General features: G+C 41.6%; 1 protein-coding gene across 29 annotated transcripts in view; it reads left to right on the top strand.

Annotated features, from left to right (window-relative positions):
• LOC107994778 (CUGBP Elav-like family member 2) overlaps nt 1–12,504 on the top strand; it is a 383,891-nt gene that overhangs the window by 156,373 nt on the left and 215,014 nt on the right. The gene's annotated exons all lie outside the window — the stretch shown is intronic.

Raw genomic sequence — 12,504 nt, 5'->3', positions numbered from 1 at the left:
CGTTAAGACATCCACTCCACGTTTATTCCAATTATCCTCCCGTATTTCATCGCGTTACACGATAAATCAGCGTGTAAAATTCGCCGCTCGGCACGCGATCGCCTCGTCGAATATCCGGCAAGCGTCGTCCGGACGTGTGTGTGCGTATGCGCGCGCATACGAACGAGGCCTCGGTCGGTAGTGCAGGCCTCGCTCGATGATCGGTCAATTTCGCGAACGCTCATTCATCGATGGAATTCGATTGGCCGCATTCGCGTGTACGAAATTTTAATTAACGAACTGCCGTCGCCCCGGCGCAAAAACGGCCGAATAAAGTTACGCTTCGTGAAAGGCTATTAGCCGGGCAAAACGTTTCCCCGCGGTGCGTTTCGCAAAAAGCGAGTTGTACGTACGTGTGGTGTCTCCCTCCTCTCCCCGCCTCGCCGCTCCTCTTCGATCGTCGTCCTACGCCAGTTTCCAACCTCTCCCTCCTCGACAACGCTTCCCAGCCTCATCGAGAAATTAACATAGAGTAATTATCCGGCCGAATCATATTCGAACGTGTAATAGGGGTTGACGGGGCGCTCGACGGAAAATTAATATTTTATTACGTCGCCTATTAAGCGCGGATTAAATGGGGAGTACGACGCGTGTTATATCGAATATCGTTATTTTCGATCTCTCTCTCTCTTCCCCCTCGTCGATTTCTTTTCGCAAATTTTGTGCGAGAATTAGAGAAGAAGATTGAAATTTCTCCAGGCGTTAGAGATTTTTCGAATTTTTTCGCATTATCCAGGTTTTTTTTTCGTGAGAAAAAGTCAATTAATCAGTTGTCAAATTTGACTTTCCGCGAATAAATTGTTCCGCGAATAAATCGCGTTCGAGCACAACGGCACAACAATTTGTCAAACCATTTTTTTTTTTTTTTTTAGATTAGTCGAATATCCCGTGAAAAACACTATCACCCCGTTTCCCGTTCTCTCCCCCCATTTACAAATTTCGCATCGATCGATCAATTACGAGACACGGGCAGAATCGTGGCCGGTTAATCGTACGATTAAAAAAACGCAACAAGGGTGAAAAAACGTGATTTTTCGCCCGCGCACGATGAAAAGGTCGGTTGTCAACGGCAGGTATGCGTTTCCTCCGTTCCTCCAATCTTAATTTACCTGTCTATTCAGGTTTCAATCAACCGAACGTGGATGGGCGCCATCCCCTCCTCCTTCCACTCCCCCTCTGTTGGGGAGGCACGCGATGATGCACGAGAAGGGCTCCGTCCGATGCTTGGAAATACTCTTTCGTGACAGCTCATTTAATTCATTAAATTGCGCTCGACAAAGGTTTTTTAATAATTAGAAACGTCGACGTGATCGAACGTTACAAGGCGAAATCCTGTAACAAGAGGGTGGAGGAGGGGGATGATCTTGAACGAATCCATTTAGATAATATTGCGCGACGCCTAGGCGTAATGGGTCCTTCGTGGGGGTGAAACACGCGAAGAATGGGGGACTTGGTTTGCTCTTTTTGCGAAGAAGATCCTTTAGAGAGTATCACGGATGTGATTTTGGAATTTTATTAACGTATTATATTATTCTTACGATCTTTACTTTGTTTCCATTTGCAAAATTTCCTAACACGTGTCGTCGATGATTAAGCAAACGTTTACTATTCGCAAAAATATATCATCGACTCGTTTATATTTGAGAAGAAGTGAAGCACATAGTGGTAGTTAACGATCGAGCGGCGCTAGTATCGCATCGTGGATCGTCATAGCGTTAAAATTATAATATCGTTACAATACGCGACGAATTGAATTCGTATAATTTTATTTTCCTTTCTCGTAACGGACGGAGAAAGAGAGAGAGAGATAGATAATCAAAAAGAGAGGAAATGAAAGTTGAAGAGGGGGGGAAAAAAAGGAGCAAATCCGAATGGTTGAAAATCGAGGAACCGTTGTTGGGAAATTGCCAAACTGCGAGGCAATATCCGTTGCTTGTCTTCCTTCTATAGCTATTGGCTTTAGGAAAGTCAAGGGGAATCGGGGGAATTGAAAACGATTATTATATAGATCTTCCGTGTGTGTCCTGCAACAATAACCTGCAGACGTGCAGGAATCCTCGATCAAAACGAACAGCATCGATATTCAATGAATATCGCAAAACCAATAATTTTACCCTAACTTAACCAAGATCTACTCCAATCTTTGCTCGAACCTCACCTTTCCAATCACTGGAATCCTGTATCCAGAATATTTTTACAGTAAAAGTGGTTCAAAAGAAAATCCAATCCTCGTTCGAAACCCCTTTTCTGTTCTTACCTCGGTTCGAGTTTTTAATTTAAAACTTGAATTCTCGTTTCTTAGATTTAAATTCCAAACACTTGGAGGTCCCCCTCCGCTTCAATACATCACTACAATACTCCAAATATTTGCCCAGCAATCCACTAAACCTCTCAAACGGGTGGCCCAAGTTTCGTTAAACATTTCACGCAGCGTAAAATCGTTCTTAATTGTGAAAACTTGGCGCATCCCGGCTTTCCAGCCGGCGTGTTTAAGATACCGGTGTCAGTTCAAACGGGTCTTAATTAATTAATTAATCCTCGTACGCGTTTATCAGATTGAGGCTGGCTGCCACCGGTGGAAACTCCGCAGACATCAACACCGCCCCAGATATATCTGTTTAGTTGGTCGGTACAATTCGAACTCGTCCTCTATTACTGGCGTACCAACTTACAAACAACCACCTCTGCTCGTTGTCTCGCAATCGTACCTTAGGGTTGGTCCTCTCTCTCTCTTCGCGTTCTTGTTGTTGTTGCTGCTGCTGCTGCTGTTGCAGATACCGCCAGGATGGATTATACGGGGGGAGAAACTTGAGCTCCTGGGGGTAAAGTCGTTGCTTTCGATGTCTGGGAACGTCGTGTAAATTATTGGACCGAGAGGGAGGCGATTAGTGATATATTTGGAATTTTTGTTCCTTTAAACGGAGGGATTTGAGAAAAAAGGAAATAGAAGAAGTTTGAGGGAGAAAGTTTGTGCAAATTATCGGGAAGGGAAATTGGTGATACATTTTTTAGTAATGTGATTAATGGGGAGAAAGGAAACGATGGAGGAAGAATGGAGTTTGGGGAGATTTTTGATTATCGTGGTATCGATGGAATTGAAATAGAAAAAGTGGGGAGGAAATGTGTTGAGACTCCGTTGAAAAATTATTGTTTTACGTTCAGAAACGTGATTGGGCAAATTGTCGTTAGACCGAGGTTATTAGATTATATTTGAAATTTTTAATATAGCTAGAAAGCTGGAAGAGGTTATACAACTTTCAAAGTGAATTTAATAATTTTGATGAAACGTTTGTTCAAATTGCGAAATAATTTTTTTTTTTATATGTCTTCGTTTTAAATGAGAAAATATTGAAACAACGGTTTAAAACAACGATTAAAACGATTAATTAATAATTTATTTCGGCATAATCCGTGCATTTAATAACCGATCATGTATACGAATTAAATAATTGATATTCAAACTAATATTTACGAAGTTGAAATGAATTGTTCTATATGATTAATAAACGAAACGTATAGAAATTAATTTACATTTGAAGTAGTATAACACTTTCATATATATAAATATGAAATATTCGAAAATACTTTTTTTTAATTTTTTTTTTGTTTAACAATAACGTTTCTTCCACCAACTCAGTATTAAAAATTTCTTTCATTTTCCCTTTCGCGATGATAAAATAATATCTTTTTTTTTATTATTTACCCTCTCGACCAAGGTATTGTGCACAACATCTGTTTGACCTGTTCAGATAAGGGTAACAAAAAGTTATTGCTTCGGTTGTGCTTTTCTTTTACGTTGCGAACCAGAAAAAATATCTAATTCTTCGCGCAACGAATCTTTTTACGACATATAAAAATATTTAACGCAAATCGTAACTCTTTTTAAATTTTTTCATAAATTTTCTTCTTCGTGACAAGGACGAAGAATCTCTTTGGAAGAAATAATTTTCGCGATTAAAAAAAAAGAAATAACTGCTTTTTATTAGTATTCGTATATACGTGCATATATGATTAAACTAGCTTAATCGATAGACGAGGTATTAAATCTTAGTCATCACGAAACATCATCGTGCCTCGGAAGCAATCAGCTTTCCAGCATTACTCGGTTTAGAATCAGTTAATTAGGCTTAGTAGCAATTAGGTTTCGCTTCAATATCCTCAATCAACTGTTAAGACGAGACCAATTATGCTCATATGCGTCTCGCAAGAGATCTATTCAGAGATTAGAGCGTTACGATGCTGTTGCAGATTCGAATTCTTTTGATTACATCCAATAATGTTCTTTCTATTTATTTACTTAATAATCGATCATATATCGCTCTCTCCATATTTTTATTCTTCGACCAATCTTTCTTCTTTTTTATTTCAGGTAAGTACATCATGGTCCCGCTTCATTTTTCGATTCACACACACGTAAGTAAATAAAAAAAAGAAGAGAAATGACGAAAAATTATATTGGAATAGATCTGGTCACGAATTCGGAACGGTCGAAAATCCGAAATCGTAAATTTCGATATTTACAAATTTTTCGAGCGAAAAATTCAAGACCACTTCCACTCGGTTCCAATCCATTCTGCGCTTAAGCAAATGAAAATTCTGAACACGCGAAGAATAGAAATCATTCGTTTCCATTCGTCCGACGATTCGAAAATCGTCTCGTTTGCGTTAAATTGGACGGTCGAGTTTTCTTTCTGGAGGGAAATTTGCCGGAACTTTTGGAAAATTTCAATCCGAGTAAAATTAAATTATCAAAAATTAGAAACGTTCTTCTCCCTCTTCCGAACGAAAAAAAGGGGAAAAGATCGCCTTTTCCCGTCGTCCGATCCATTCCACACACGTAAGTAAATTTTTTCGACGGACAAAGGGAACAGGAATCACGTTTCCATTCACGAACGATCCGAAAAATGGCCTCGTCGCGAACTCGACGAGGTTCGAAAGAAAAAGGCCGCCCCCCTCCCCCCATTGAAAAGCGCGAACGAGTCGAAAATTTGAACGAGCCGTTGTAATCGTTACGCGGAGCGTAGTTTTCCGCTCTGGAAAGTGTGATTCACGGCCAGTTGGCGGCGCGAAACGCACGACCAATTGAAAAAAAGAAGAGGCGCATTAATTTTGAATTTTTACTTGACGCCCATTGTTCCGCGCCCATTTCACTTTTCCTCCCTCTCTCTATCGCTGTCCCTCTCCGCCGGCGTTATATCCGTTCCGCGTTGAAAAATGGATTCCAGTGCTGCCAACTGCCTCGCTAGGAATAGGAATATCGTCTACGTTCACGGTGCTCGACACGCCGGGAATCGAAACAGTGTCGGCCATTAGAGATTGATATTTGTGAAATCGTAGTCGAGTGTATGGTGTATACATGCATGTATGTAAAAATTGCACGAATTAAAAAGATGTCGTTCCTTTTTTAAGACTTGATATCGATGAAAGTTCGTTTCTTTCCCGAGAATAGTTCGAGAATAGTAATCGAAGTATAGGTTAAGGAACACGTGAATAGAGTAATATACAGTGGCTGGAAAGAGTATTTACGTAAATTTATCGTGACCATTGCGATAAATTTTGTGCACCTTTATGTGGAAAATTACAAAAACAAGTGTAATTGTATATATTAAGTTACAGGTCAAGTATATATGCCATATTGCAGATATTCTCGTTGAGAGTGATTTTCGAAAATGGAATGATATATTTTTGATTATATTTTAATTGCGATATGAATGGAATAATTTCCACGTTCCGATTTATTATTGCATCCATCACGAGTATACGTGATTTAGTAGCGGTGGTGTCTTTATATGAAAAATTGATATTATGTAACGATCTATCTTTATTATCATATTCATTTTTAAAACTTACCGGAGGAAGTTGTTTTACGATATCGTTCGTGTAACTGTTTGTACACACGGATACATCCACGTACGTTCGCGGTAGTAACTTTTAAAGGCTATAATCCTTGCAAGGATAACGACGAACGTAACGACGTTCACGTATCCTCGTGGCATAAACCGAAACATGTTTTAACCATCCATTAAACCGGCACGTCTTTAACTCGTCGAACGAGCGATTTTACGTTCGCTGGATTTCCTATTCCGAGAATCTTTCGCTTTCAAGCCGACTGGTTAAATGCCGGTTAACCTCACAATGGGACACACCGGCCTCTTTCATTGGAACGCTAATTTTTCGTTACGCGAATGCAAAATAGTTGCAAATGTAAAAAAATTTACGTAACTTCTTCTCCGGCGCGCAACATCCTTCTTTTTCATATTTATACCTTCGAATCGAATACAAATTCTAGGATCACATCGATCTTCGTTAAGATCATCGAGGCTTCCGTCGTCTTATTAAAAGATACCGTCTCTTCTCGACGAGGCATGATAATTCGCACCGTGAAAATTTATCAAGATCGAACATCCTTCGATCGCGATCTTTAACGCGCTTCCAGGAACAAACGTTTTGTCTCGCGTACGTGCACGCCAAACGAGAGAGAGAGAGAGAGAGAGTGTTTTATTAAATTCCAATGGCTGGCCGTGGAATGAGAGAAAAAGCTTTGTACCGTTCTCGTATCCTCTCGACGACTGCTTTGAACGCGTCATAAAAATAGAGGAGGGGAGGGAGAAGAAAAAAAGAGAGGAAAAAAGAAAGGAGAAGAAAGAAAGGAGAGAAAAAAAGACGAAGCGCGAATGCCTTTGAAACTGTAAAGGAATTGATACGTGGCGAACGTCTGGTATATGCGATCGCCTCGACGCCGAAGAATTTACGTATCGTATTATCGATTTTTTTCCCCCCTCTCCTCCCCCCTCTCAGTTCTCGGCTCGCCTCTCCTTGGATACCGGATACCGTGGTTTAATCGCTCGTCTCGCGTTTATAATTCGGTCGGATTTGCTTTTGGAAAATAAAGCGGACACGGGTATCGAATCTTGGAAGTTTATTCGATATCTTTCTCCCTTTCGTTCGGCGATAAAAACGTGAGATTCGTCCGTATTCGAGATGTATATGAAAGACGTCGGTATACGGTTTGTACATATCGCGTTGTACTTGCACTGGCGAAGCAGTTTCGAACGAATGAAATTGCAACCGCGAATCGATTCCACGATTCCCAATCCCGTCCTATAACTGGATTAAAATTTCGCGAGAAACTGTGGAATTATTAGCGGGAAGAGGAGAGATCCCTGGATAATCGGAACGAGTAAATCCGGAGTGGGGAATATGGCCAAAAATAAACTTCTTAATATCCAGCGCAATCAAAGTTTTATTAAACAACCCGTGAATCTCGATGTCGCAATCTCTTTTAATTAAACGGCCGAAAGTTTTTCGGCGGCGCTGTTGCCGTTACGTAACGACGCCATTAAGATTTAGAGGCGGCGCGGGGCGGGGAGAGGAGGGCGGTTGAAACGGACAAATATTTTCGGTGACTTTATCTCCGCAATGGGAACGCAGGAACGCGCGAAAGTTATGACCGTTTCGGTTGAAACATTAACGAAGGAAACGTTTAAACCTTAAGACCTTCCCGAACTTCTTACGCAATGACCGTTAAAACCCGGCTAAGTGGCGAGCTAAGTTCCTCCCTCCTACCACACACGTACCTCTGTTATCGATCCTCTAGAATTTCTCCAGAGTTTCAGCAGAAAAATCCAAATTTCCGATTTTCAACCAGATCGATGTTTCACCGAGTCCAATCCTCGGAATCGATAACCAGAAAAAGCAAGAGCGCGTAAATTGATATCGTGCACGAGTCGAAAGGAAGTGTTTCCACAACGGTGCGGGCAATTAACGATGGCACGTGTCGCGCGATGGCGCTGATGTATTAGCCGAGGCAGTGATCCGAGCAGGAGGGATAAACCTTTCGCAGGAATCTAATAGAGTTACCGTCGGGGTCCGAGGATTAGCGGAGAATACGTCAGATCGGGGGCAGAGCCGGCGCTGCATTGCGGTGCATCCCGTGACACGCCGTTGTGCACGTGCACGCGTGGACGCGTGTGTGGGTGCGGAGGGGCGTTGCAACAACGGAGGGGGAGAGTTGGCCCGTCGGTGAGGGTTTTATCGGCGGATTAGCATTGGTTTACATAGTTTCGAACGGGTTTGCATAGGTTTCAGACCGCCGCCTGCCACATGCCGCGGAGAACCGAGCGGAAGCTCGACGAATCCGCAAACCGATTTCCAGTCGTTCCACTCGGAATCTTCTAATCTGCGATCCCAAGCATCCAGGGACTTCCTTCTTACGTGATATATCCCGCCTTTCGGACTTTGCGTATACGTATATGTTGGCTTTCGATTCGGAAAAGTCTGAGGTCGAGGTTTTGAATTTAGCAATGGGAAGGAAGGCTCAATTTCCTTTCGATTCGGGTATTCAGATTTGTGGACGATCTTAATAGCGATGGCCGAGGCTTCATTTTCAAGCAATATCGCGAAAAAAGAAAGGGAACGAGCCATTTAGCGAAAATCAATTTTCACGTTTTCAGCGTATATGCATATATTGTTATTTGCATAACGAGTGTACATATGCAACGAAGAGATTCATAAATATTTGATGGATCGTGTTCATTGCAGTAATGGTACTCGAGTACAAGTGTATTATTTTCGCGATATTTAAATCGGTTATTATTCACTGTTTGCTCTGTAACGATATCGCATTGACAAAAGACAAACAAATCTACGATACTATAAGTTGTTAATAATATATCCCCGGTGTATTTCATTGCATCGAAAATTGCGACGGGATGAAATATCGTTACCGAGGAGAATTATTTAAAAGTCATTCCATTTTTCTGATTTCGATGTTCAATATTCTCTCAACCATATGGAAGAAAAATAATTAAGAAAAGCCGAAATTCCCTTAAACCTGGTCCAAAAGTACTCTGCGATAAATCTTCTTTTTTAATTACATCCCACTCTCGGCCACGAAGGAAACGATGGATCGACCAAGCAACGTTCAATGCGTAACGGGTCCCGAAGCAATAAATATGGGGGCACAATGGATATTAATTAGAGTGTATTTTAATAGGGGAGGAACAATTAAGAAAGTGGGTCGCCAAGGGGTTGGATCGGGGGAGGGCACACGATTTACGCCGCAAAGGGGGAGGAACAGGAAGCACACGGCCAGTTGTGCACACCGGCTTCCATTACCTGTCTTCGCCGTATAATAACGGCTCTTTTAATTAGATGTGCGCAACCATTCTTTTGCCCTCGTAGAAAGAAGAGGCCTTGCGCAAAGGTGACCCCTTTTACGATTCTTTATTAATATCGCAAAACGGTTTCGAATAGCGCGAAAGAAAAAGCGTTCCTCGATGTTGAGTCATTCTTTTAATATTCACCGAACGATGCGGTGGAAGGAACGAAGAGAAAAATCGATCAATTTAATGAACTTTGTCTCTCCATGTTGAGCCACGTCAAATTTTTACGAGGCTTTTCCTTTTTACTTCCTAACGAAACGGTTCGAACGATGGCCAATTCGATGATGAACTATTGGTCAATTTTCGTCAACCGATTCCTTTATTTCCGAAAATAATTTCAAATTCCCATAGAACAAAGATACGAAAAAGGAATAATTTAAAATCCGTCCGCGCGAATAAAGGGAGCTGGAGGATACGCACACCTGGATAAGAAAGAGCTTTGAATAAAATTCGACTGGATGGGAGGCGGTTCCACGAGGGAAAATGGAAGCGAGGGGGGAACGAAAACATTTGAATAGAGGTGTGTCCTCCTCCTTCACTTCCTCCTCCTCGAGGAGAATGGGCCGATACCGAGCAGCCTTCTCTCGAGTAAATTAAGACAAGAAGGGATTGAAAGTTTAATTGCATGCAACTCGGAACCCTTTCTCGGAATCTCTTATATATACGCTACGAATCGCAACAACGAATGTCTCTGAATCGACGGACGGAGGAAGAACTGGAGGAGATCTTGGAGGAGGAGAAAAAATGGGAAGAAAGAAAGAAAGAACGAAGGAGATATTATTCTTCTTTTTATCCAATTATTGGAGGGTTTGCTTTTTCCTTTCCTTTAAATGTCTCGAATTTATATCGTTAACGTAATATTTGATCTCACGTCGAATCATCTTTTTATCTTTTTCCTTTTTCTGGAAGAGAGAGAAAGCGAAGAAAAAATGGGAGAAGAAGTTCAACGGGGAGAATAGTCGGAGACGATGAACGGAATGGAAATCAGAGAAGAGGAGGAAGGGGGTGAGAAAGATTCTGTTCTCCAAGAGGGAAGAGGTGGATGGAAAAAGGGGAAGGTGGGTAATAAGAACGAAAGCAGAATTATGCAGGTGTCGGATATCCGGTGTAGAGGCCGGATAGTCGATAGTATTCCTCGCGGGGCTGGCCCTTTAGCCAATAGACATCCGCGATTTCCTGGATCGAATGTAAATTACCTTTCGCTCTGTTCACGGAACGGCGATCTATCGTTAAGCTTTTACAAATAAGATCCCCGTTTTACTTCTCTCTCTTCCTCCCCTCCGTTCGTTAAACGCGAAAATGTTTAGAGGAAGCGAAATGGAGGAGGAGAAAGGATAAAAGGAGAAAAGAAGAGTAGACAGGGGAGAACGATTCCCTCTGTGTAATAACGATAAACGTGGATGAAAATGTTACGTTAAATTTTATCGAAGTTCTATAGAAAATCTGTTATCTGAGATTCTCGGACAATTTTGAAATCTATCCGTAAGAATTAATATTTTTCTACGATCGTAATTATAATCGGATTGTTTTAATAATTGGCAGCGATAAAAACGAACAGAAAAAAAAATCAGTGACTCTCGTCTTGGCTCAATACGCGATATTGTTGACCGTTCATCGATGTTCCTAGATTGTGGTAAGCCTGAAATAGAATATAGCGGGCGTTAGACGGTAATCCTATTTACTTAATGCACGAAATGACGCGTGATTAAACATGGCGAGAGCCACGGTTATACGTATGAATGTCGATGAAACGGATTGATGAGGGATAATTGCAAGATAATGGAATGGCCGCCGCGATTTTCAGCCCCCGAAACGGGGTGAAAATAATTTGTCGTCGAGGAAATTTTATATAATGCCTGATCGAATTGATCGAAATTAATTCGGTTAATTATTCGTCGCGTTTCCGCTATCTTTTCTCCAAACTTGTTATAAGGATTAAATTTTCGAAGAAATCGTTGTGAAAAGGAGGGGGGAAAATTCCAGATAGTTTAACGGGAAGAAGCTATCTTCCGAGGAATATTCATTCGTCGGTTGGAATAATTTTTGCGTCGATATCAAAAGTTTTCCAAGCTGGTTAGTTGCATTCGTAACAATGCTCTCCTGTGTTTGGAGGGTTATAATAAAATTTACTCGGCGCAGTGGAGGCTTTAAAGATACTTCCCCCCCTCGGTAATGAAGTTTCGAAAAGTTTCATAGGCATGATGCAGTAACAGCTTACCGCGTTCTTATCGCCAATTTCCCTATAAAATTTCTAAAAGTTGTAACGAAACTTTTCGAAACAAACCGACGGCAACAAGTTGATAAAGAATGTATTTAGAAGGAGATGAAAAAATTCGATCGAAGATAATAATAATATTAAATAATAATATTTAAACGATCCGTCAGTTCCAAGGCGGAATTATCTCTCCCCTAGTAGCGGCGCAGCTGTTTAATCACAGATCGAAAGGTACAGGCGCACGTATCGCAGAATTTCCAAAACGTTCTCTCCTCGTATCCATCAGCCACCGGCGAATAATGCGATCGGGGTGGTCCTCCTCTCTCTCTCTCTCCCTCCGTTCGATTTGATCGATGATCACCGATGACAAGCAGTTTCATACCGTGGCGCGTTTGCATACCTGACAAATTAATTGGTATACAACCGAATGCGTTACTCGTATTTGCGCAAGCGAAACGCCGCGTTCCATACGTTGCGTTCATTATTACTCGCCGTTGTATCTCGCCGGGGATATCGGTTCCCCGCCCGTTAACCGGCTCACCTTTTACCCACACCACAGAAAGATCTGCTCAGAACTGGTCGCTAATGGGCAAACAACCGTAATATTATTCGCAGCAACGTCTGTCTACAGGAGGAGAGTCTGTAGTTTTTTCGTAACGATTCGATTTGTTTTTCTTTCTTTCGATATTAGATTCGAAGTAGGTGTCGCATTCGCTCGAAATTTTTAAAGGATGAATCGACGCCCAAGAAGAAATCTCGTGTTGATTTTGAGTATTCCCTGGATCGAATGAACTCCGACTGTCTTTTAGCTTTTCCAATTCCTTGCTTTTCGAAGAAAATGCACACTGAGAGGAGAAGGGGTTAGAGGGACGAATCGTTGTTTTCGAGGGCGTGAAGTGACTGGTATATCTCCGTTCAAATCGGGGATCCGGAAATCGTAAATTATTTCCAGGTTATCGAAAGTTGCTCGAGTTGTCTCGACAAGTTCGAGAGGGGATTCACCAATTCATTATTTTCGAAAAAAGTACGTCGAATTATTATCTGTCGAAGCCTATTCGAGTTATCTTAACGAAACCCTTTTATTAT

Source organism: Apis cerana, linkage group LG1, assembly GCF_029169275.1.
Source record: "Apis cerana isolate GH-2021 linkage group LG1, AcerK_1.0, whole genome shotgun sequence".
Lineage (NCBI taxonomy): Eukaryota > Metazoa > Arthropoda > Insecta > Hymenoptera > Apidae > Apis > Apis cerana.
The sequence above is the reverse complement of the archived record's forward strand: the minus strand, read 5'-3'. Positions and strand labels throughout refer to the sequence as shown.